This window comes from Mus musculus, chromosome 18 (genome assembly GCF_000001635.26).
Source record: "Mus musculus strain C57BL/6J chromosome 18, GRCm38.p6 C57BL/6J".
Lineage (NCBI taxonomy): Eukaryota > Metazoa > Chordata > Mammalia > Rodentia > Muridae > Mus > Mus musculus.
Window position 1 is genome coordinate 47,588,726 of NC_000084.6, and position 26,978 is coordinate 47,615,703.

Genomic DNA, 26,978 nt, shown 5'->3' on the forward strand with positions numbered 1-26,978 from the left:
TCTTGAACCGGAGTTCACAAACATTAAATCAGTTAACCAATTTGTTCAGTTAGTACATGTTCATTTGGCCCATATGCTAGAAATATCACTGTGCCAAAGTGTATAATATAAAATAAGGTAGCTACTTATCCCAAAGCAGCTGTAGTTTAAGCTGAGCTTGGTAGTGTGTGTGGGGAGCTAGTGAAACCTTAGTGAATGTGTATCGTTTGATGTGAGTTGGCCCTGTTAAGGACTAAGGCCTTGGGCCCATGGGAAGTTGGCCAAGTCTTCCCTCTAGGACAGCCTCAGAGGGTTGGCAATGTCTTCCCCTGGACTGTGTGCAGATAGATGTGGATAGTGTGTACAAAAACTAGCAACCACAGCTTCCTCTCTGTGGGCGTTTACAGCCTAAGACTGCTTGCTTGCACATATCTCCTATCTAGACTACCTAACATCTCCAGCCTATGTTGTACCTAACAAAAGAGCAGAGGTTCTGTGTGTTGCATAGTTGGTTCATCAGATTGGGGACAGCCCAATGGGCCCAGAATTTCTGTGTATATGTTTGTGTGTTTGCTCTTCCTTCATTCTCTAACAGATTCCAGAACCCAAGTCATGCTGGTCACAGCAAGCATGGTGGTATAATTTTCTTGTACTGTTGATAAAATTGATTCAGTGGTTCTTGTAATGTGTTCATGACTTTCTCATGTCTGCGCATATCTATGTAATTCTTTATATACCTCTTTTTAAACTCCTGTTTCTTTTGTTTGTTTTTGAGACAGGGTTTCTTTGTGTAGCCCTGGCTGTCCTGGAATTCACTCTGTAGACCAGGCTGGCCTCAGTCTTACAGAGATCCACCTGCCTCTGCCTCCTGAGTGATGGAATTAAAGACATGTACCACCACACCTAGCTGTTACTCCTCTGTATTTGTTATGTTATGCATGTGTAACTTAATCACAATTTAATTATCATTATCTGAGGTAGAGAAGTGATTGTAGCCTGTTTTTGAGAGATAATAAATGATATTCATACAACTATGGAAACCATGAAAGTTCTACATGTTACTTCACACACACCAGTGGAATACCATGGCCTTGGCATAACTATATTTTGGGGGAAAGGAGAATGGAACAGTTGACTAAGGGTCTTTTTAGGAGCTGGGCACACCTTTAATCCCAGCACTAGAGAAGCAGTGGCTGGCAGATCTCTGTGAGTTTGAGACCATCCTGGTCTGCTTAGTGATTTCCAGGACACCTAGACGACATAATGAGACCCAGGATTTGTTTAAAAGTGGACCAACGTTTTCATGCTATTTCTACCTGCTGTTGATCTCCTTTAGATGTTTTATTTTTTTCATAACTTTTACTATTTTCTAAATTTATCTTTCTATTTACCCGTTCTTTCACTAGGACAAGAACTTTGTCTTAGTCATTGCTGGTCCCTAGAGTCAGGCAAATATTAATTATCGTTATCCAGTGTTTATAGTAAAATGCAGAATTGCAAATGTTTAGGCTTACAGTAAACAAGTCTTAAACTAGCTTCAGACTTTATGTCTTACTTTTATCTTGCATGTACGTTTAATGGTTTGCTACAAGTTTAAGGTTTGTATTCCTATGCCTATTGGTGGGCACTTTTTTTCTTTTTTGTTTCTTTTTTGGGACAGGGTCTCACTGCATAATCCGAACTGGCTTAGAATCATGTAGATCAGTCTGGCTTACAGAGATCTGCCTGCTTTCTTTCTTCAAGGACCAGGATTAAAGGACTGACCCACCATGCCTAGCTCTCATGGACATGTTGTTGCTTGAATCCTTGTACGTCTTCAGAAGTGTGGGTTCTCTTTGATGTTTATCTCCCCCTCCGACTTTCTGGTGCGGTTTGTGTTTTACTTAGCGTCCCCTAACTCTGTGTCTGTTGATTGTTTTGTTCAGCTAGATTTTGGCTTACCCAGTACTATGCATCACACCGGTCAAAAAGGCCACAATATGTATGCAGGAGGAGTGGCTGACACTGTTAAATTCTTACAAGTAGTGTGCTCTAATATTGGTAAAAATAAACCATAGGACAAAGGTGCTGAGTAGATCTGTACCAAGTGTTTCCCCCCTGAAAGTTTGTCAGTTTTAATTCTGGAAGACTATTCATTCTTCAGGCAAAGGATGTGTAATGGTGTGGAATGAATTCTCAATTTTTGTGCTATTTTTAGGCACATAGGTTAAGAGACAGGTTGAATTCATTTTTTTTACTCACATTTTTAAGCATTTTGTTTACTAATTATATATTATAAGGGACAGGAAATAGACTGATGTTAAGTAATAACATAATCATTGGCTGAGACTACAAGATGGTAAAAAATTTCCATATAAGAATTTGTCTCCTTTCTTTTGCCTAATTGGGTGATGGTAAATCAAAGTTCAATCCGACTTCCTGTGACAAATCTGATGCCCGCTAAGCCTGGTTGATCACAGAGAGCCATACTTCCTTGTGATAAATGACTCAGAGACCGGGAGAAGGCTCAGGTACTTCCAATGAAATTTTTCTTGTCATGGAAGAGGAAACAAGATTGCAAATTTGAGAGTGGACAGTAATGATCCGTATTGGGATGCTATTTATAATCACAGGCACAGGAAGTTAATTAGTTTTTATTAAGGTAACTGAGCTGATCCCAATAGGAAAAGGTGCACATGTTCTGTAAGGGAAAAATCGTCTACAAAGGGCAAGCACTCTCATGATTTTGTGTAGGCTGGAGGGGGGAGGGGTGGGGAAGGCATCCTGAGTGGTTTAAAATGAACACAGATATAACTGCAAGCCAGTTGGTGCTCAGTTTTAATTAATTTGATCTTTATTGTGTTGTTATCTGTTTTAGAAACTTTAACCTCAAGAACATAAGAAAAATTTTTCCATGAAGTGTGTTTGGCTGAGAAGTTGTCTCTGGACAAACATTATAAACCTACATATGTAAATCTATAAAGTAGAGTCATTACAACCTGTCTGCTAGATTTGTTATAGCTTTGAGATGTCATCCTTCAAATGCTACCCATTATCTCATAACAACCTGTCCTTTGCTCTCCATCCTAAGAAATCAGTCCTTTCTGACTTTACTAATGGCAGGAAATGGATCAAGGTTGTATCATTAATGGCACAAATGTGTTGAAATTTGGGTCTTCCTAAAATCAGGGCATATTTTTTCACTTGCACGTAGCTTTCTTTGTGAAATATCAAGTCGCTTATTTATTACTGAGCATTTTTTTTTTAAACTGGGCAAAGATGGCTATTTAAAACCTGTCTCACCAGAATATCATGGTAACACTGTTTGAAGGCAATTAGGAGTGAATTTATAAAAATGGGACCTTTCAAACTTGCGACTGCCTGTCAATGACACGGAACAATGTTATATTCTCCAAATATACAAAGCATTTATTTACTGTGGGTATGAAGTATGAAATGTGATGGTCACTGACCCATAATACAAGATACTCTTTAATACACTGTGGGAATATTTTACTAGTGAATGCTTCAGGCAGCCTGAAAGAGTTGATTGATGTAGTTTGCAAAAAGGACCTAACTTGTTCCCAAGCGAGTCATTCAGAAACCTGCAGGATCTGGCTGATTATGGAAGAGAATAGCCCTGTGGACAGGAGCGAAAACAGCAAGGGCTGCCGATAAAGAGCCTCAAGGTCAGGAAGGAATCATCCCGGTTCTAAGAGGCAAATTATAAGGAAAGCAATCAGAGTTATCACCTACACTGTGTCCTCCGGTTAATATAGAGCAATTTGCATGGTGCTTCCTGTTCATATTTTCCTTGATTCCGAAAAACCAACAGGCTTAAAATGCTTGGTGATTGCGCCGTGGTGATTAGTGATAACCGATGCTTGGTGACATGTGTTTGACACATGCTCCCTACCTGGCTGTGTCATTGGCTTACACCTCGCAGAAACTTTGAGGAAGGGTACTGTTATCGTTATTTTTACAGGAAGTAAGTCAGTCTAGGAGAGATATTTCAAATCATGCCCATGACATCCAAGCAGGGAGGAGTCAGAGACATGCCTGTGCCCAGTTCAGAGGCCGAGATTCTGCTTCATTATTGAGCTGAGGCTTTTGGTCTGCTTGCCCCTCCTCCACTCTGGCCCTCATCCAATAGGCTACTACATCTTCAGCGTTTTGGTTTTGTTTTTAAATTACTTTTATGTTTTGTAATATGCAAGTTTTACGTTTACAGAAAAATGGAGCAGGAGCTATTTAGCACATACATCTTTCCCCACTTTCATATCTGTTTGACCCTTGCTAGTGACATCTTTCCTTTATGTGCTATACTCTTTTACAGTTGATGAGCTGATATGTCTACAGCATCACTGACTAGAGCCGATGAAGCTTCACTTCTTGTCCTGTAAGGATTTGTTTATTTATTTCATGTGCATTGATGTTTTTCCTGCATGTTTATCTGTGTGAGGGTGTCAGGTCCCTTAGAACTAGAATTATAGACAACTGTGAGCTGCCACGTGAGTGCTGGGAATTGAACCTGGGTTTTCATCTTAACTACTGAGACATCTCTCCACCCCCTATATTTACTCATTTCTTAAAGATGCATTTTAAGAAGATTTATTTCGCTGGTGGGTAAATGGGGTGTACACTTTGATCCCAGTACTCAGTAGGCAGAGTTCAGCCTGGTGGACACAGAGAGTTCTAGGACAGGTAGCGCTATGTAGAGAGAGATTCTCTCTCTCTCTCTCTCTCTCTCTCTCTCTCTCTCTCTCTCTCTCTCTCTCTCTCTCTCTCTAAGATATGGTGCTAGAGGAGCAGAGGGTGTCAGCTCCTGTATTTGCAGATATTTTGTTTGAATGGATTTGGGTTAAGTTGCTTAAGAGTCAAAAGCAGTGAAAAATGATCTTGCTAACTGTTTTAAGGCATGGGCAGGTCAAACCTTTTCATGTGCTAGCATTACACCAATTATAATTACATATGAGAAGGCTTTGACAAGTAAGATTAATCATTTGGTCTCCAATTACCTATTAATTGGCTTCCATATGCGGGGTTGTGTGAAAGCACGGAACACAAAAATCATGACCAAGATGGCTCGTTTTAACCCCATAGAGGTTGCGGTGTAGGGAAGAGAGATGACTAAGGCTATTCTCATAAAGTTTCAAGTAAAACGGAGAATGGAGGAGAAAGAGCCAAGGCAGCAGAAGGTTTGACAACCTGTTTCTTTAAGCTCAGGATACTGAATATTTTAGCTTTTTCAGGCACACACATTCTGTCCTTAGTTATTTACCCTGTGGCTACAGGATGAGTGCAGTTTATGTTCCAATAAATCTTACCCAGGCCCCAGATAGCCCATGAAATCCTTTTAGATAGGTCATGCAGTGTGATGGGAGGGACCTCTACATCTGATGATTTCTAGACCTGATTTGTAGGAAAAATTTACACAACAGTGGCAGTTCAATTGATTGCAAATCCGCTAGAGACAAAAGTAGGAACCAAAAGATTTTGTTTACAGTGAGGGCCTCAGCATGTACAGTGTGGACCATGGGGAGAAGTTGGGCAACAAGCCAGAATGCCCAGAATCACAGGCCTATAACAAACCCAAATACTAAATTTGCCCTCGAGGTGCAGTGAGTATTCCAGATGTTCTGTATGTGCTGCTGAGAAGATAACTGGAGCTGGAAAGTCCAGGCACAAAAACTGTGTGTATCAACTATGGGTCTGAGAGTCTTAAATAAACAACTCCAGGAAAGGTGGTGTCTGTAGGTAAGGATTCTAGCAGAGAGCTATAGGCCAGAGGGATTTGGCTTTGGTCTGGAATAGGAGGAGCCCTTCTTGATACTCAGCAAAGGTGTAAAACCACCCTGAAGCACCACATACCAAGGATCTCTCCATAAGCTAAATACAGATGACCTTAGGATACCAAACTACTGGGAAACTCAACCAGCAGTATATACATTTCAGCTTGGAAAAAATACAATTTTATACAGATAGTATCAGGATGCATTTGATTTGTCTTATGTTGTCTGAACACCAGTTTTGTCTTCTTTAGATTGAGCACGATAATAAAACTATTCTAGAACTGTAAAGATTATATATAATATGCTGAGGGGAAAAGACTTTAGTTAGAGGGAGGAACATCTGCTAGAGGTTGGCCTTAACTCTTCAGGTTTCAGCAAGATCTTTTTGAGACAGGAGTAGAGGAGCCAGAGGGGAAATTGAATGTGAGAAGTGAAAGGGAGAGAGAGAGAGGAGACTGTTGAGACTTGAATTTGTGGATAATGGAGATGTCATTCGGAGAGAAGGCAGGCTTAGGAAGGCACATTGTGTGGGGATGCTGGGATGTGGAGATCGTTCAGACGCTGGAGAACACACATCAAGTGGTCACAAGTTCAGGCTTAGCTGAGGGGTCAATGGAGAGATGCCATTTAAGAATCATCAATAAGCAAAGACACAAGATTAGGAATGCTTAGCTAACCCTTACCACTTCCCTGCCTAGCTACTACTTTATTGACTGATTCAGAAGACTGGAGCTGTCTGTGGGACAAAACAGGGTCTCACTCTGTTTGTGTCATGCGCCTGATGCAAGGTCTGCTGGGTAGGAAACTTCAAGTAAGTTCTTAAACTGCTGCTCGCTGCAGGGTTTTTGTTTGTTTGGTTGGTTTGTTTGCTTGTTTTGGAGAAACACTGAATTTCATAGCTCTCTGCTCATGTGGTTTCTTTATTTGCTTTTATTTTTATTTTTTTTTTTAAATTATTTATTTATTTATTATATGTAAGTACACTGTAGCTGTCTTCAGACACTCCAGAAGAGGGCGTCAGATCTTGTTACAGATGGTTGTGAGCCACCATGTGGTTGCTGGGATTTGAACTCCGGACCTTCGGAAGAGCAGTCGGGTGCTCTTACCCACTGAGCCATCTCACCAGCCCCTTTATTTGCTTTTAAACAGTAAGAAAAGACCAAGACTGTATCATGAGGAAAAGGATATTTGGTCAAAGGGACATTTACATGTTTTCCCTCTTGCCATAGCTAAACACAAAGCCTGGGATGGACCACACACAGCCAACCAGTGTGTCCTTGCTGCCTGAATGATCCACACAGCTAGTGGCATAATTGATTGGGCCTCTGGGAACATTATTGATCACTGAAATGACTGAAATAATTGGAGCAGCCAAAACTATGGTTTGATCCAGTAAGTATGTGGCTATCTAATCTTGTCATTTAGTAATTTTTATTTGATACATAATTTTACTATTATAAAGGATTGCAAAGGTCATGTGCCACAATATTATTGTCTTATGAATAAAGTATTATATTTCAAAGAGGTTGCTTGTCTTAACTTAGGATACATTGGTCCCCAGACTCCACATGTCTTATTTCCCGGAATCATTGTGGCATGGATGGGTATGATAATTTGTGAAGAAATCTGTCTTTACGTAGCAATATGTTTCTCAGGCACTGCCTCCTGTTGCAATGTTAAATAGCCAGCCTATTGAACTTTAAGCAGTTTTATAGGTACTGGAATCCTGTACACACCTAGACCCCTTTGTAAAATAGGAGTAAGACTGGCACTGAACTCTTAGCTGTGTGGTCAGCTGTGGGCTGCTTGTTCCAGAGATTCCTAGGATAAGTGCGAATGTATATGTGCCTTGTTTTTAAAATTTATAGGCCTTCAACTTGCTTTGAAATGGATGATGACCTTGAACTTCTGATCTCCCTGCCTCTACCTCCTGAGTGCTGAGTGAGTGGGATTACTGGCTTGTGCTACCATCCAAGACTTATACAGTATTTGGGACTCAATTCAAGGCTTCATGTATGATCGGCAAGCTGTCTGAGCTACATCCCCAGCTCTTATTTATATTCTTAATGATCAAAGGTAATATATAAGAATACAATGCAAAGAATTTCATTTCGAAAAAAAAAAACAAACTGCAAAGGAAGCTTTGGAAAAATTGATGGAATTGATAATATATGAATATTGTTAACTTTTGACCAGTGGATTCATTCGTCTTCTCCATAACTCTGCTGGTCACGTGGCCCTTGATACAGACATAAGTGTATGAAAGGATCAAGAACTGGCTTGTACCATCAAAGTGGCTGAGTCTGGATCATGCTAGGGGAGATCTTCTCTTGTGCAGACTCCGTTCTCTAGATTAAATGGAACTGATGCTTGACAGCAGTGGATCAGCACACGGCCCCTTTCCTAGCCCTGCCCCCACCCCCCCCCACCCCCCCGGCTCACTGAAAGCAAACACTTACACAGAGGGGAGCATTTGATTTTATGTACTTTTGGCTTCTGAGAAATGACACCGTTTTTAAGAAAGATATTAGCAACACTTTCAGAAGTTCCAGTAATCATTTCCAATGGCGAAGACTCTGGAAGCCTCCCAGAAGCTGCCTGCTTGAGAGAACAACCTCCTTGTGCCCTGTGATTTCACATCTGATGATTCTCCTTCTCAGATTGTATGAGCAAGGCCCCCTGCTGCTTGTGCGCACCCCTTTCACCTTATCTAGCCGGACTAGATTTTCTTTATTCTGCCTCATCTTTCCAGGTGGAGCTTTATAATACTCCTACTTTCATGATAACCCTCCCAGACATTTGATTCCACCTTTATCTTTTTAAAAATATATTTATTTTATTGTATTTGTGTGTGTGCACGCATGCGTGCGTTCCTGAGTGCACATGGATGCAGAAGCCGTTGGATGTCAGATGAGGGTACCCAATCCCCTGATTATGCAGTTATGGGTAGTTGTCAGCTGTCATGTAGGTGACAGGAAACACATCTGGGTCCTCTGCAAGAGTCACAAGTGCCCTTAACTACTGAGCCACTTCTCTAGTACCCACCCCACTTATCTCACATCATATCTACTCCTATGAATCTACCCATTAGAAATGAACATTTAGACCTGTAAAAAAGACTTATGCAGGAATATTTGTAAACATAGAAAACTCCAGCTGACCCAGCTGTCAGTCAATGGTCTAGGTAAACAGATTGCTCTATGTGCTTCCAGGGAGATACTGCTAAGCAACACAGGAAGCCTCTATGGATCCTCATAACACATGAGTATATTGTGTAGCATAAAAGAGTTCAGAAACAAGAGGTCATGGACAATCTTTCCATGGATATAAAGTTTAAGTACATGCACAATACTAATGTATAAAATTTAAGTACATGGGCAATGCTGATCTATGACAGAAGATAACAGGATAGCAATAGCTTTCAGGCAGGAGGACCATGAGAATGTCTGTGGAGGACTGGAGGAAACTCTGTGGGCTGAAGGGAATGCTTTAAGGCATAGAACTGCAGCCCAGGACTTTGTAAGTGTCTGAATACCTGATAACAACTCACTGACCACAGCACAGGCATGTCGAGAGGAAATAAAACGTCAAGGTAACTAATAAAGTGAAGCGCCATCTTTGTGTCTCTCAGCTCCACTCACTTCCCACGCCTTCAGGCGTGATGCTTTTTGAATCCTCTCTCTGTAAACCTCCTCTCAAAAGGGCATCCTAGCATCAATCAGTCGAAGGTTTGAATTTGCTAGTTTTCATGACAGGCAATGCGGCTCACCTCTATTCTGAGTTGGAAGCGCTTCAGATATTATTAGATGGCGGACAAGAAAGGCTTAGAGAGATTGCCAAGCTCTTTGTACCTCTGTTGACATCACAGTCGGGTTCTTCGCGCACCGGTGGTGGGTTTTCTTCATATGTGTGGAGGTATTTCTGTTTTAAGAGATAGGTTTCCCTTCTTCTTTTCCCTTTCCTGCTCACCTTCACGTAATGGGATGGCGTGGGCATGCTTTGGATAAATACCTGAGAGGGTTCTTAAAGTCAGCTTTCAGAAATGTCGGCCCAGCTCCCTGTACGGAATTTCCAAACCACTTTCATATTCCTCTTACGTTTCGCACAGGCGAGCTTCAGACCTCTGTGAAATGTAGGTACCAGCTAATTCATTTGCCTTCCCTCATGACTAAATGAAGCCCTGAAAACACGTAAGCCCCTAGCAATGTTTACTGGGTAGATTAATACACGACTACTTGCTTCTCGATCGTAGCCGATGAAGCACACCAAGCTGCACCAAGGCAAGACACATGGGATGGTATTTTACAGTTTTACACTCTGCCTCCTTTGCTTGGCTCTCCCATCCTCGCTCTCTCCTATGACTTTATAGCTACATCAGTGCACCATAAGTATTCTTAGCAACACCATAATACAAAAGTCTTTGAAAATAAAACAAACCCCATAAAATGAAAGCAATTTGCACCAAAAAAGGATTACTGTTCAAATGAGATTGTAGCACTTACACGTTGGCCTTTTACTTTATTGAAGTCATTGAAGTTTTTTTTTTTTTAACTAGGCATCTCAAAACAAAATGTGTTTAGATTGAAATGGTTTAAAATGTAACACACACACACTAGCAGTGTGTCTGAAAGATCTAGAAAATGAAATATGCCCCTTTCTCTTAGCAAGGAACAGACGGCTACATAAAGCAGCTGTAGAAATTAATTCACACAGATAGCTGACATTTCCAAGCTGACTGCCTCTTAGAGAAAATGATGTCATTCTCCAGTAGCCTGATGGCAGTCATCAGCCAGAGAGGACACAAGTTAATAAGGTTCATTGCTCACCTAGTTTCCTTTTTTTTCCTGTCTCTCTGCGTGTCCTTGGATGCCCATAATTTGGCATGGTGTTCCTAGAACAATTTTGAAGAGAGACTAGAATTTTAAATTTTGTCAGAAAATTGAATTAATAAATCAGCACTCTCTTCCTGTGGATCAAAGTCATTTTCCAGTTTATTCAACAATACCCCATTTCCAGTTGGCCTCCTTTCTAGATGTTTATTATTTTGAAGGATGTCAGCTACCAGATTCAGAGGAAGCCCTGACAACAACAACAAAAAAAAAAAAAAAAAAAAAAAAAAAAAAGGGAAAGAGGAATTAAATGTCTTTTCCTTTTCATCATGAGAACACTGAACGAGAATCTTCTGGAATACGCAGTGGAAGAGTCCTTGATTTGACTTTACTCCTGGGTAAATTATGGCTTTAAAAAGGAGTTTTAAGAAAAAAATTCCACAGCTTAGCTAGGAAAATGGGAGTAAGGGGTAAGCCAGAGATGCCAGCTTTGCTCACAGAGCTGCCAGGCTCTTCTGTGACATGCCATGCGGCGCCTGCTTTTCTGAGTTTGGTGCCCTGATATGTCCACTGCCTGCTTCTCTCTCTTTCCTAGCAAAGCCTGCTAGAAAACTTGCCACAGCTATCTTAAATGGATAAAATGAACCACCTAGGAAACAAATAAAGGGTACTGATAAACTTGGGAAGGCATCCATGCATTGCAAGTACAGAACTAAAACCAACGGTGGTTTGTTTACCCAGGAGTAACCACTGACCTATCTGTAGCCATCTATTCTTTCTCGAAATAAATTTCTCTGCAGAGGTATTTATATCACACCCTAACAGATGCTTGAGAGTTGAAACATTTAGACCCAATGGACCGGAGAAATCTCATCTCCACTGCAACTCAAGTGCTCCAGAATGTTCCAGAATTACCCTACACTAGATGGCAGGCTAGTCAGTTTAACTAACTCATCAGTCAATGGTGTTTTGTCAATAATATAATGAAAAAGGAGGTCTTGGTCAAATTGGAAGAAGCAGAGAGTCAATAAATGTAACAAATTAGATAATTTATAACTTCTGCATAAAGGGTCTGTTTCCTTTGAAGTAATTGTATGTGGAATTAATTCAAGTTATGGTTGTTTATACCTGACTCTGTATAACTCCTCTTCAAGGCTTCACACAAGGGACAAGATAAAAGAGACACTGTTCTTGCTTCAAAGGCACTCATTCCCAACAGTGTATTAGTATATGTATTTAAAGGAACTATATTTTAGAAGTCATGTGCCCTACATAGCTAACTCTCCCAGGGTTCCTCCAAATGGGTGCAACGTTTTACCTGCTTTTGTTTTTATGCATGTTTTTCCTTTGTCTATTTCGCTATGGTCAAATGGATATGTTGATTAATAATAACAATAGCTAATATTTACTGATTATTTTTGACTTGCCAGGGGCTTTGGAAGCATTAGCCAATTGAATTCTCAGAGCAATCATATAATTATATTCCTTTTAATGGCCCTGTAGCAGTACCAGGGCATGTAGCAAGAGCTTTACAAAGTGTAACTTATCCAAGGTCAGAGGCTGGAACTCAAATCCTCTATATCCAAGGCTGCTTCTAGTATAGCACGAAGCTTAGGTTGGTAAGGAGAGAAAAGAAGTGGAGCTCCTGGGAAGGGAAACTCTTCTGCTTGCTGAATTATGGAGTTTTATGGCTGATCTGCTCCTCTAGCTGTACATTTTGGTCAAATGATTGGTCACACCCTGAAAGAGTCCCTCAAGTTATCCTATGCTTTCTCCGAGTCATCTAGCACAATTCTAACTTTGCACTAGAAATTACAAATCTAGTGTAATAGGCTTGCACTAAATAGTCAAAGAGTATAACTGCTATTGGCTAACTGTTGATATAATGTTTTATATAATGCAGGTTTCATCCTAATAGGGGAAGGGTACACAAGGGTCCACCTGGGCTAGACTTAAGGTATGGTTACTCACTGAGAGACACAGTTGATTTTGGGCAAGGGGGCCATAGATATGAATAAGATATAACTCCCTTTCGTTTTATCTTTCCTTCCTTCCTTCCTTCCTTCCTTCCTTCCTTCCTTCCTTCCTTCCTTCCTTCCTTCCTTCCTTCCTTTCTTTCTTTCTTTCTTTCTTTCTTTCTTTCTTTCTCTCTTTCTTATTTTCCAAGTCAGGATTTTTCTGTGTAGCTTTTGCTGTCCTAAAACTCACTCTGTAGACCAGGCTGGCCTCAAACTCAGATATCTACCTACCTTTGCCTTCCGGGCTCTGGGATTAAAGGCATGAGACACCTATAGATTTTTGAACATGAGAGTTTTTTAGGCTTATTCTTATCTATGAAGCACTTATGATCTTGGTCCTCAAATAGCTGTTAATATTTTCCAAGGAGACAAGAATGTGAATGGCTACATGATGTCAGGTCTAAATATCATACTTTATGGTAAATATTGCTTTAAAATGCTGTACTGACTGTCTCTGTGTGTCGACTTGACACAAGCTGGAGTTATCACAGAGAAAGGAGCTTCCCTTGAGGAAATGCCTCCATGAGAGAGATCCAGCTGTAAGGCATTTTCTCAATTAGTGATCAAGGGTGGGAGGGCCCTTGTGGGTGGTGCCACCCCTGGGCTGGTATTCCTATGTTCTATAAGAAAGCAACCGGGGCCCAGCAAACACAGAAGTGGATGCTCACAGTCAGCTAATGGATGGATCATAGGGCTCCCAATGGAGGAGCTAGAGAAAGTAGCCAAGGAGCTAAAGGGATCTGCAACCCTATAGGTGGAACAACATTATGAGCTAACCAGTACCCCGGAGCTCTTGACTCTAGCTGCATATATATCAAAAGATGGCCTAGTCGGCCATCACTGGAAAGAGAGGCCCATTGGACTTGCAAACTTTATATGCCCCAGTACAGGGGAATACCAGGGCCAAAAAGGGGGAGTGGGTGGGCAGGGGAGTGGGGGTGGGTGGATATGGGGGACTTTTGGTATAGCATTGGAAATGTAAATGAGTTAAATACCTAATAAAAAATGGAAAAAAAAAAAAAAAAAAGCAAGCTGAGCAAGCCAGGGGAAGCAAGCCAGTAAGTAACATCCCTCCATGGCCTCTGCATCAGCTCCTGCCTCCAAGTTCATACCCCGTGTAAGTTCCAGTCCTGACTTCCTTTGGTGATGAACAGTAATGTGGAAGTGTAAGCTGAATAAACCCTTCCCTCCCCAACTTGCTTTGTTGCCATGATGTTTGTGCAGGAATAGAAACCCTGACTAAGACAAATGCTTGTTAGGTCTTCAGACACCACAGAAGATTTCCTTTTCTTTCTTTTCTTTTTCTTTTTTTTACTATAAGTACACTGTAGCTGACTTCTGACGCACCAGAAGACAGCATCAGATCTCATTATGGGTGGTTGTGAGCCACCAAGTAGTTGCTGGGATTTGAACTCAGGACTTTCAGAAGAGCAGTCAGTGCTCTTACCAGCTGAGCCATCTCTCCAGCCCCTTTCTTTTCTTTTAATTTTTTCCTTAGGTTTGTTCATTTGTTTGTTTGTTTATTTATATATTTATTATGAGTACACTGTGGCTGTCTTCAGACACACCAGAAGAGGGCATAAGATCCAATTATAGATGGTTGTGATTCACCATGTGGTTTCTGGGTATTGAACTCAGGACCTCTGGAAAAGCAGTCAGTCACTGCTTTCCAGCCATATTTCTTTTTTTTAAGGGGGACCAAAAAAAAAAAAAAAAAAAAAAAAAGAAGAAGAAGAAAGGAAGGCAAGAAAGGAAGGAAGGAAGGAAGGCAGGATGGAAGGAAGGAAGAAAAGAAAGAAAGGAAGAAATGAAGGAAAGAAAGAAAGGAAGAAAGGAAGGAAAGAAAGAAAGGAAGAAAGGAAGGAAAGAAAGAAAAGACTGAAACACCAATTCTAATCAGAAGTTCACGTCAAATATACCATCTCTATGCTATTTAAATATGTAATTCTGAAAGGCCCAGAATATCATTGATGCAGATTATTGCTTCAATTAAGTTGAATAACATTTACCTGAGGGATGGTGGAGAACCAGATGACAATAATTGACCTAATTTTAAAAAAATATACATTCATGAGGCTGGAGGGATTTCTTAGTGGTTAAGAGCTGCTGCTCTGCTGACTGCTGCTCATTCAGAGGTCCTGAGTTCAATTCTCATCAACCATGTGGTGGCTTACATCCATTCATAAAGGAATCCGATGCTACCTTCTAGTGTATCTGAAGACAGCTATAGTGTCTTTATTTATATACATAAATAAATAAGTAAATATTAAAATTAATTTATATGTATTTATTTTGTGCATCTGTATATGTGTGTGGGCAAATGGGCCACAGCACCTTACTGGATAAGCTAGCCCTGACCTTAATGTAAAAACAAAACAAAAGATTCATTTACTTACTTATTATGTATATGTTTGCCTACACATACATGACTGGACACTGAAGAGGGTGTCAGGTCCTCTGGAACCTGAGGTACAGTTTCCTATGAGCTGTCATGTGGGTACTGAGAACGAAATCATGGTCCTCTGCAAAAGCATCCATTGCTCTTAACTGGTGAGCCATCTCTCAAGCCTCACCTGACCTTTGTTTTTAAACGAGGTATCATCATACTAAGGAGAGAGCCTGTAGTTCCATGGGAATGATGAGAGACGGTAGACTTTTCCCCCTAGGTGAGGACATTAAGGTTGAAAAGAGAGAATTAATGTCTGATTCTGAGAAAAAATAAATGAGAAGAGGTGGGCTCGAATGTCCATGTCACAGGGGAGGACATTTCACGGTCCACACAATAATGCAGGGTGCTTAGACAACTCTCATCAAGTGGCCCAGGTCATGGCAAACCAAAATCCCAGTCTTCAGGAAACACTGGCAACTGATATTCCTGTTCATTGTCAGCATGCAAATCTCACACACACAACATTCATGCCCCTCATTTGCATTACCCAGGCTTCATTCTTTGCATCTCTGGATCCATCTTCTAGCTCTGAATGAAGTTTCCTGGGAAACCTTTTCTATGAATGGAATGCATGAGGGTCTGTCCCAAGAGGGAAGAAAGGAAAAACAGTGTAACAGACAAAACAAAGAACTTTCCCCCTGAGATACCACAGCCAAGAGCAGACAGCAGCTATGCTTTCCCAAGGGCAGGTAGAGATACTGAATGGGTGGTATTCAGTCATGCCAAGCACCTCACTCCCTCAATTTACCAGGTGAACCTCCTTTCTTGTTGGAAAAAAAAAGCTAAAAGGGATTTAAAAGTGCTCTGATTAAAAGAATGATGGACTGGTCTTCTCAGTAACAGATAAGCATCAGGTCTGTCTGACCTATTGTCAGCTAGGGACGGACACAATTTGTGCATTGTTCTCCCTGTACTGGAAGAGGGAGGGTAAACCTGATCCCCTGGCTCAACTTACAAGGCTTACCAACAGCAGACAACCCTCTTCCTCCGGTGGGGGCTTTGTTGGATGATTGGCATGATGGCTAGGTTAAAAGTCGAAGGATGGCCGACGCTTATGTAAGTTATTGATAAAAAGTGCCAGTAGACCTTAAGTGTGTGTGTGTGTGTGTGTGTGAGAGAGAGAGAGAGAGAGAGAGAGAGAGAGAGAGAGATTCAGAAAATAAAGGCTGTCTGGCTCTGGCTAGAGGAAGAAACACTTTAACAGTAGAAAACAAACACTGATTAAAGTCAGATTTGAACCTTTTTGATTGTCAGATTTGAACCTTTTTGATTTGTTATTGTTGTCTTGTTTTGCTTTGTAGCAGTTTCCTAGCTAACGTGAGCATCCTATTCCTGAGCTGATTGAAGTTATGTTGGTTTTAGTTCTTAACAGCGTGACTAAGATATCATTTACATATCATGTAATTTACCTGTTAGAAGTGTGAGACCTGGTGGCTTTTAGGAAGTGTATGGATTTGTGGAAATTCCCCCCCTCCCCATGAATTGGATTACTCCAAAAGGAAAGCCAATCCCTCTTAGCTATTACTGCTAATACCCACTGTAGACACCTCTAACCTGCTTTCCGTCTCTATAGGTGTGTCTATTGGAGCTTTAGTATTCAATAACATGGCTGGTTTTCTATGATGAGCTTCCTTTACTTAGCACACCGTTTCCAAAGTTTGTCCTTGCTGTAGCAGTGCCTTCTTTTTCTGTGTAGTCAAACACTACTGTATAGCTAGATCACACTATATTTATCTAATTGTCAATCAATTGACATTTGGTTTGCGCCTGCCTTTTGTCTGTCATTGGTAATGCCACTATGAATTCCTGTGTACATATTTTTTTTTCTGTGAGTATGTGTTCATTTCTTTTTGGCATTTACCTAAGAGAGGAACTGCTGGGTTATAACATTCACTATCTCGAGAAAATCCCAGTGTGTTCTAATCAGCACCACCATTTTATATTTTCACCAGCAAAATCTGAGAACAATAATTACTTAGTAACCTTTTTTTTTCCTGCTTATGGGATTCTAAAGTGAGATAAGGCTGAGAAATGGCTTTGGAAGTTCATTTGACACTGATTTAGGAAGCCTACTTTTCTTTTCAAACTACAAATATACCTGTATCTAGGGAGCAGGTGCTACCAGCGAAGTTTATAATAATCTTCAGTAGTTGCAGGCAAACCCTTATCTAACTTTCTCTGTATATGCATTATTCTCTTACATTCATATTTTCTACTATTTCACTTGTTCTTTGATTATAGGCCACTAATACTAGTCTAAAAAGTAAGTGTGTGTGTGTGTGTGTGTGTGTGTGTGTGTGCGCGCGCGTGTGTGCGCGCCCATGTGCGCATGTGTGTGTTTACATTTCAACAAGTTTTCCACAAAAACACTTTGTCCAAGGCATTAAGACCAGAAATCTAAACAAGTCAGTATTTGATCTTTAGTAGAAAAGTACATGCATTCTTATTTTTACCTAACCTCAAAATGCTATGAAATGTTCCCAAACTCTGAAATCTCCATAGTCTGAGTCCATCAAACAAGCCAGCAATGGTTGGAGGGTAGACAGATATGGGTGGAGAAAGAAGGCCAGAGGGTCCTTGGCTCTTCAGTGCAAAGCAGTTGGCATGCCAGCCAGTCACACTGTGGGGGTTTGTTTTCTGATTCACAACACAGCACAAGGCTTGTGAGCATCCTTTATCATTTCATGAGATAGACTGTTTATAAGGCAAATAGATTTGGCCATAACTCTGGATTTTTTTTTCATTACTGTGTTAATGGGTAAGATACCCGCTCCTCTCCTCTTGTGGACACCGGTAATCATTCTTGCTTTAATTTTCACATGTGTGAATAAGTCTCGGGTCCAGCTAATCTGCATCCGACAGTGTGTGCAGAATCCTTGATGAGCCTTTTCTGTCCTACTGATGATATCACCTCCGCCCCTTGAAAACCAAGGCGTCTCCAGGCATGTGCTTCGGGTTGAGGCTTGGTCTCTGCATTTCCTTCGGTCACGTTCATCTCCATTTGCTGACCCCAGTTTATGCAGATGCTCCACCCCTCAGTAATCTATGCCACCAGCAGCCCCACTTGCCCTGCCAGACCTCGCTGTCACACTCTATTCTAACTGATACTTCAAATGCTTCTTTTACATAAGGAGTATTTTCTTTCCCCTGATCCCTCTAAGATATTCATGGCTAGCTAAAAATACCTCAGGATCCTGCTCTCCAGTACCGTTTCAAGGTTAACCTGAAAACTGTTATCTCTTGTTTAGACTGCATGAAAATCTGTTTTATCTCTGTAACAATTCCTTTGTTTAAAAAGCATTGCCGTACCTGACTGCACGACGGTTTCCTCAGATCTCAAGCAGATGAAACCTTGCTGGCAAGAAAACAGGTTCTGCTTATCTGTATGCCAGGGCTGGGTTTGTTTCCATCCAGAGTTCTAAACAATTAATTTATGATAAGCCGTCGTGGCAGCAGGAAAGGGTATCAGCCTCACCCGTGTATATTTCTAACAACAGACAAACACAAGTAATTTTGATAATGTCTTGTGTGTCCAGGGATGTGATTTTCCTGTGACTGTCTTTGAGGGAGAATTTATAATTAAATCAGAAAGAGAAAACACTGGAAGCCAATACTCTGTCAAGTGTACTGCTAGTGACATGTCAGACTCTCCACAGAGGAGACATGGAAAAGGTGCACAGACTGGAAATGAGGACTGACATTGGGAGAGTTTGTGTGCATTTCTGCAGTGGCTTCACAGAACATTTGAGTTTCTTTTTAAACTAACTGGGTATTATAGAAATCTACTTAAATTTTTTTCAAGTAAAGTAATTCACAAATCTTTTCTTTTGAAATTGTATGCATTTATATATTTTCAGTAAGTCAGGAAGTATTTGAAAATGTCTTTTAAAATATGGCTCATCTCAGTGGTCAACTTGATACCCTTGGGAAGAGGGAACCTCAACTGAAGAATTGGCTTTATTGGATTGGTATATCTGGGGGTATCTATGGGGCATTTTCTTGACTGTTGATTGATGTGGGAGGGCCCCAGTTTGGAAGGTATCACCTATAGGTGGGTAGTCTACTGTGAACCTGGGAGCAAGCCGGTAAAGAGCATTTCTCCATGTCTTATGGATGAATTTCTGCTCTGCTTGAATTCCCACTCCACTTTCCTTTAATCACAGACTGTAACCGGCAAGATAACTTAACTCTTTCCTCCCAAGTTGCTTAGGTCAGTGTTTTAGTGTGACGAGTGTGACAGTACTCTAATATACGGGATAAAAGTACTCACTGCCAAGCCTTAGCGCCTGAGTCTAATCTTGGATGCACAGGGTGGAGAAGAGAATCAACTTCTTCCACAAGTTATCCTGACCCGCAGATGCAGACTTTGGCATGCATGCATGTATACATGAATATAAACAAAATTAAGTCTCTGTGTGTGTTTGTAGCATGTTCATAAGACAGCTTGCAGGAATTGATTTTTCTCATTTTATCATGTGAGTCCCAAGAATCAAGTTCAGATTATTAAGTCTAACTGCAAGTGCGTCTATACACTGAGTGATTAATGCCACTGGCCCTGAAAATAATGTCACCCAGCTTTTCTCAGTGCTTTAATACGCATCTTTTTTTCTTCTGTAAGAAGAAACTTTAAAGGGAATGGACGAGAAGACAGTGTAAGGACACTAATTCTACATCTGACGGCAAGTAGTGTGAAGCTGAGGCATCGTGTGTGAAGCCTACAAAGGGAGGTCTGCTTTTGACATAACCCGTGGCGCTTATTCCACTGAAACATGGGGAGGGAGAGATGAAGTGTACACACTAGTGCCTACTCCTGTCCTCATTATATCGTGGCCCGAGGCTCAGCGCTAAACATTTTTCTAGAACATAATGAGCTGTGTACTGTAATGAAGGTGTTTGAAATTGATTTGACTGTTACTTAGTATAAAGCGGCCCAGATCAAAGGCTCTGGCAGGACCGCAAACACTTCAGCATCCACAGACAAAGGCCTTGGTGAGACTGGGCTTCGTAGAGGCAAGCGGAGAGGTGTGGTGGGAGGTGTGGCGGCTCACCCCGAGCCAAGAACTCCACGAAGCAGTTAGCTGATCACTTGGGTCGCCAGCCACTGTATGGCAGTCACAAACTGCCATCTCTGAGATGGATGATCTCCATGATTGTCTTGAAGGAGAGTTCAAAACTTGCCTTCGGTTTCTCCATGGTCCTTAGGATTTTTGCATTACTCCTTCATCGTGGTCATGAGTCCCCTCCCCAGTTGATTTGTGGAATGAATTTTACTGAATGCCGTTTCATCTTATTGCCATAGTTACAAACTAAGAAATCGAAGCTTGCTAGGCTGAGCTGAAAATAGCTGACTCGGTACAAGGCGGAGACCTAATTCTCATGCAAAGCTCTGTGCTCACACACAATCTCTGATTGGGAGAACAATAGAAAGTTGGCTGTGTGGAAACCAGACCGGCTGATGCCTTTCTACTCTTAGCGTAGACCAACCATGTTTGAATGAAATGCCTTAAAACAGAACAAGGGGGCTGCTTTGCAGCTGCTCATCTTAGCTTCTAGGTTACGGTTGAAATGATTGTGCAGCAGCAGTGTTTAGACAAGCAATGTGGGGGAGTTTATACCCATTTTTAAATAATCAAGATCTTATATAGTGCCTTAAATTCATGGAAGATTTAAAGCATGCAAGCACTAGTATTTACAATTGGCTAATCTATCATCCACCTACCAATTAGTATTTAATCAACCACCCGTTCACCTATCTGCCTACCTATCTACATTTTATTATCACAAAGGAAATCCATTACTTGTGTCAATGGCCATATTTGATAGGAAAAGTTTGGGATCCAGTATAAAAAGAAGTTGGGGGTTTGAATGTTTAAAGACCAACTGTTAGCATTCCTTCTAGGCTCCACCCCAGCGTTACCTGGCAACAGTCAGGTAAGACCTGGTTTACTATTAAAGGGGCTGTTTGCCCTTCCTTGCTCACTCTGTTACCTACTCTCTGCCCTTTCTCTCCTTGAGCCCTCCCCCAACCCAACACCCTCAACATCCTCCTCTCTTCTCTTCTCTTCTCTTCTCTTCTCTTCTCTTCTCTTCTCTTCTCTTCTCTTCTCTTCTCTCCTCTCCTCTCCTCTCCTCTCCTCTCCTCTCCTCTCCTCTCCTCTTCTCTCCTCTTCTCTTCTCATCTCCCTCCCCCCCTCCCATTTCCTCCCAACTCCCCTTCCCATGCCCTAAATAAACTCTATTTTGTACTATACCCATTGTGTGGCTGGTACCTCTGGGGGAAGAGATGCCTCAGCATAGACCCAATGAGGCACCCTCTCACCTCACCTCACTTGACTCTATCAAACATATCCTTGGCTCTTTCTTCTTTTTTATAAAACACAATACCAACCTTTCAAGATATGTAGATACCTGGATTATATAATGTATGCATGTGCTATACTATACCTAGATACAGACACAGACACACACAGACAACACAGACACACACAGACACACACACAGACACACACACACACACACACACACACACACACACAGAGAGAGAGAGAGAGAGAGAGAGAGAGAGAGAGAGAGAGAGTATTAGGTATTGAGCCCAGCATTCTGCACAGAATAGATAAGACCTCTATTATGAGCTGTATTCTTTGCCCTACAGTATACTTGAAGGATCAGTTTTTAAAAATTATCTGAATACTAAGGTCTCTTTCAAAGCAAAGATTTTTTTTCATTATGTGTATGAGTCTTATGACTGCATGAATGAATCTGCACCATTTCCCTGATGTCACAGAGACCAGATAAGAGTGACGGGTCCCCTGGAACTGGAGTTACAGATGGTTGTGAGCCACTATGTGGTGCTGGGAATCAAAACTAGGTTCTCTGCAAGAACAGCCAGTGCTCTTAACCTCTGAGCTAACTCTGCAGCCCCATGAAGGCCCTTTTAACCCAACATTTAATGTACTAGAGCCTTGTTTTATTAGCTATGTGGTAATGACTTTCCAACGTCAGTTACATTAGTCTTGGCCCTTAAATGACAAATCATTTTCTTTGACATTTATTTTATTTCTTGGGCCTCCCCCCCCCCCTTTTTTTTCCACCTGTATAATGAGGGAGTAAGATTAGACCTCTGAGATCTCTATCAAGCAGAAAAAAAAATCCAATTTAATTATTCTTTAATTTTCACTAATTCAGCCTGCAGTTTATTTGATTTAATTTGGGTTTTAATGGTTTTGGCATATTTGAATATAATTTTATGGTATTTGATCAACAATTTGAAAACAAACACAGCTAGTGGCAGAAATTCCCAAGTCAATAGGAAACCCAGCACTGGTGTGTGAGACCCTCTGGAGTCGCCAGGGCAAGGAGCCAATTCACTAAAGGCTGGAAAGTGCTTGTTGGCAACCCCACAACTTCTGGACCATCTCTTTTATATGCAAACATCTTGGGAAGACTGTAGAGGTCCTGGGGAGCTGGGTAAGGAGGGCAGGAAGAGTGAAGCAGTCACAGTATTCTCTGTATCTACACTACAGTAGCTGCTGTGTGGGCAGACTGGCCTCCTACTTGTAGAAAAGGGAGATGTGAGGCCAGGGTTTGGCAGAGTATGTACCAAAGGTCTTTATTTTCTTTTCAAAAGTGTGGGAAAATCATGGTGGTATGAGCCTGCACTGCCAGCAGCACTCAGGAAGCAGAGGTAGGAGAATCAAGAGTTCAGTGTCACCCTTGGCTACTTAATCTGAGGCCAGCCTGAGTGGGAAGTGATCGGCCCTCATAAAGCTCAACAGAAATCAAATTGCATCAACATTTGAGAATGCCGGGTGAATGCACGGTGGCAGGTTTCCAGTTGCTACACCTTCAAAAAGCCAGTCCCTAAAATGTAAGCTCTATAGAAAGATAGAGAGACAGAGACAGACAGGCAGACAGAGAGGATGAGAGAGTGAGAGATAGATGTAGTATAGAATAGAGTGTATTCAGGGCATGGGAAGGAGAGTTCGGAAGGGAGTAGAGACAGAGAAAGAAAGGCAGAGAGAGAGAGGGGGAGGGAGGGAGGGAGAGAGAGAGAGAGAGGGAGGGAGGGAGGGAGGGAGGGAGGGAGAGAGAAAGAGAGAGAGAGAGAGAAGAGAAGAGAAGAGAAGAGAAGAGAAGAGAAGAGAAGAGAAGAGAAGAGAAGAGAAGAGAAGTAGAGACAAGCCATCAACACATGGAGAGAGAGGTGGGAGGAGAATGGGGACAGAAGGGACAGAAAGGGAAAAGGGTAAGAAAGCAAGAGAGCAAGAGAGTAAGAGAGAGGAGGGAGAAAGCAGCCCCTTTTATACTGAATCAGGCATCCCAGGCTGTTGCCAGGTAACTGTGGGGGCAGAGCCTAGAAGAAATGCTAACAGTGACAAGTAAGACTCAGTCCACATTTGTTAGCCAATAGAAACCCCTATGGTGAGTTTAAGGGGACAGTGGTGATTGATGATGGTGCTGCCATCTCTGTCCTTATTTTCAGTCCTTTCAGAGACCACTCAGTGTCACTCATACCTGTCTCCAAACCCTGCTTAATTGCGACAGTCCAGAGAGTCTACAAGAACTGGTGAGATGGAATATACTGTGATTTCATGTAAAGTGGAAATTGAAGTTACTGTGGAGGTGGAGCACAGCTCAGTAAACAAATAAGTATTCCACACATAAGGCCCTGGCTTTATTCTTCAGCACCAAAACAAACAAATGAGCTCTTTTCACACCATGGATGACCCAGAACCAAATATATAGGCGTGTGGAAGACAAGACATGCTAGGTTTTGTAGATCAGACACCTCTGATAATACAACTTCAAGCTTGGTAAACCCTTACACCCACACGAGGGCATAGTCTTCTTTATATTTATCATGAAAGCAAAGTTATGTTTGGGGTTTTCTTTTTCTGAAAAGGCTGTGAATAAAGCCTTATTAGCGGTATACTTATAGCAAATCTCATTCATCCTTCAGCATGTAAACTTCACTGAGAGCACAGTTACTAGGCCTCATTCTTGAGAATATACATTGTTACATCGTACTCAGAAGAACTGGACCAAAGCAAACATCATTCTCTTGGACCCTATAAGTTTCCAATCCTGTTAGGATCTTCCATTTTGAGCTATTGTTTTTACTGCCTGCTACCAACTCAGTATATAGCGGATAGGGTACAATGTACTTAGGGACACATGATAAAATGCAATGGCTAAATCAGCTCCCCCCCTCCCCCAATGTCCATGAAAGGGACCGAATACACAGAGCAAACAACTCAAGCCAAAGAGAAACAGACCTGGGTAAGACCGTGGGCCTCTCAGGCTGCAAAACATTTTCTGCCCTTCAGTAAATAGTGTGGCCAAAGAGTGACCCTGGGACAGTTCACAGATGCTGAGCCCAACTAAAGATATAAAGGACATGCTAGCTTTACCCTGGATGGTTCCTTCCCCAAAGGCTTTGTAGAAATTAACTAGCAGAATATTGTTACTTTGTGTTTCTTGCTGAAAGTGCTATTATTTAGGTAATATGGCAGCCGTGATTGTTTGGAAAGAGGATTGTGTTTGGAAGTCCTGGGGTCTGTGTTACTTGTATTTGAAATTCACCATGGAGGGACTTCCCACAGTTGACTAGAGCGTCTTATGTATGGAAACAGCACACTCTCTTTTCTGTCATTAGACAATTAATCTGTTTTCTATCTTTTCCAAGCCAGTAAAGATGATCTACTTCCTTTGCAGAAGAGAGATGGTTAAGATAAAGCCATATGCATAGTCCTCTCAAAGGCTAGCTGTTCTCAGAGGAGAAAAAAGACATCCTATTTGACACGGATACCAACATTAAAGGAGTTATAGGGACTATCACATCCATGAGTATGAGTGAGTTCATAAAGGAATGAGGTTAAATCAGCTCCCTCTTTCTCTTCTTAACAGATACTAACAAATAGGTTGTGTCTTAGTTAGGGTTTTACTGCTGTGAACAGACACCATGACCAAGGCAAGTCTTATAAAAAACAACATTTAATTGGGGCTAGCTTACAGGTTCATCGGTTCAGTCCATTATCATCAAGGTGGGAGCATGGCAGCATCCAGGCTGTCATGGCTCAGGCAGAGCTGAGAGTTCTACATCTTCATCCAAAGGCTGTTAGTGGAAGACTGACTTCTAGGCAACTGGGGTGAGAGTCTTAAGCCCACACCCACAGTGACACACCTATTCCAACCAGGTCACACCTATTCCATCAAGGCCACACCTCCAGATGGTGCCACTCCCTGGTCCAAGAATATACAAACCATCACAGGTTGCATTCAGAGCTTATTTGGGACTGAGCATTAATATCAGGTAAATTAAGAAAGCTCTACTTCCATTATGAATTTGTTAAGGAGGTACTTGTTAGGCAGCGAGTGCGTGGGAAGCAGAGGGAAGACACCCATATCAAGGACCTCTGCTGGCTCTTCTAAACTGCTTCAGTCTCAGCTCAAGCATTCACTCCTGTAGGACAGATTTGCATCTGTGTGAGAAAATGTAAGCTACTTCGTAACACGGTAAAACCTGATTTTAATTAATTCGGTTACATAGCCATTATTAAAGCTTTTACAACTGCATTTGTTCCTGTTCCTTTTCTTTTCTTGAGAACAAACTTGAAATTTTATATATTCTTATAAACCACTTCTTATATGATGGCTATCATCTGGAATTTCTTAAAACAGTTCTAATTAACAAATGGTAAAAAAAATATTTCTCATAAAGATTATTATAAGTATATGGAACATTTTTTGAAAGATGACTAATGAGGAAAACCAAATTCCTCCTGTTAATATGTAACATAAAATGTTAAAAATATATAGTATACTACCAAATACTGACTCCAGACATGTCCCAAATTGCTATTTTGACACATGTTTATGTCAAATAAAAGGAGTTAAAAAAAAAACCTCTTTTAAAGCATCTTTAAATGGCTAAGGTAACAGATAAGTGTTTTTAAAGTGAGACCGTGGTAAATAATTCCCCAGGTAGAAGGAAGGAGTGGTGGACTTGGACTTTTGCCCCTTAAAGTTAGGCCACGGCAAAACCTAGGAGGCAGCCATTTGTAAAAGATGGTGGTGTTTGACTGTGGGAAAGCTGGCTAAACCTTCTGAATGCGCCTTGGGCTATCTGGCTACCCTGTGTGTTTGCCTAGCTATCTTTGGTTGTCTAGATATCGATGGTGGTGGTTTGCTGGTTTTTAAAATTCTGTGCATAGTAGGGTACTTTATTATAACTGTTGGGAATTGGATGTTCTGTAATTAAATTAAGTGACAAAGTAGGAAATAACATAAACATTCTTTTAAAAACTAAAATATTTTATATATATGTATATGTATATATATATATATATATAGTAGCATATATATTGTTGTAGTGCTGGTGACAGAACTCAGGGTCTCGTGCATGGTAAGAAAGCACTCTACCACTGAGCTATAGCTTGCGTAAACATACATGAAATGCAAACACACATTTCATCCATGTGAAACAAGTGCTCTGCTACTTCTTTCGTATAGTATTTATATAATTTTTATATATTTTGTACTTTAATATTTTTATAATTTTTTATAAGTCACATCTTCTCAGGCATGATGTGGTTTAAGCTATGTGTAAAACAGGGTGAGAGAAGAAAAGTGCTAATTTTGTCTGTTCATAAACCTTTGCCTGGTCTGTCCAAATCACGATGACATTTCTCTTCTCATACGGTGCTTTTTCACCCATGTCCAGTGTGAGAAGAACAGGTATAGAGACCCAGGAGAGAGGACTTGTTTCAAGTTTAGAGTTGTTAGACAACCTTACAAGATAGCCACATGTGGAAAGCAGCAGCGTCTGCCACTGAAACGCTGAGCATTGGTGGCACAGTGTCTGTAGGAAAGGGTGTGTGAGCTGCGTTTAATGGCCTGGAGGTGGGGCACAGGTGTTCAAAGCAGACCGCCC

General features: G+C 41.2%; 2 long non-coding RNA genes across 2 annotated transcripts in view; both read left to right on the forward strand.

The window, feature by feature from the left end:
• Gm5095 (predicted gene 5095) overlaps positions 1-26,978 on the forward strand; it is a 180,902-nt gene that overhangs the window by 50,991 nt on the left and 102,933 nt on the right. The gene's annotated exons all lie outside the window — the stretch shown is intronic.
• Positions 15,938-26,978, forward strand: part of Gm32660 — a 31,073-nt gene continuing 20,032 nt past the window's right edge. The window contains exon 1 of the long non-coding RNA XR_386211.2: positions 15,938-16,102. This is a non-coding gene — a long non-coding RNA (predicted gene, 32660). The remainder of the gene's footprint in view (positions 16,103-26,978) is intronic.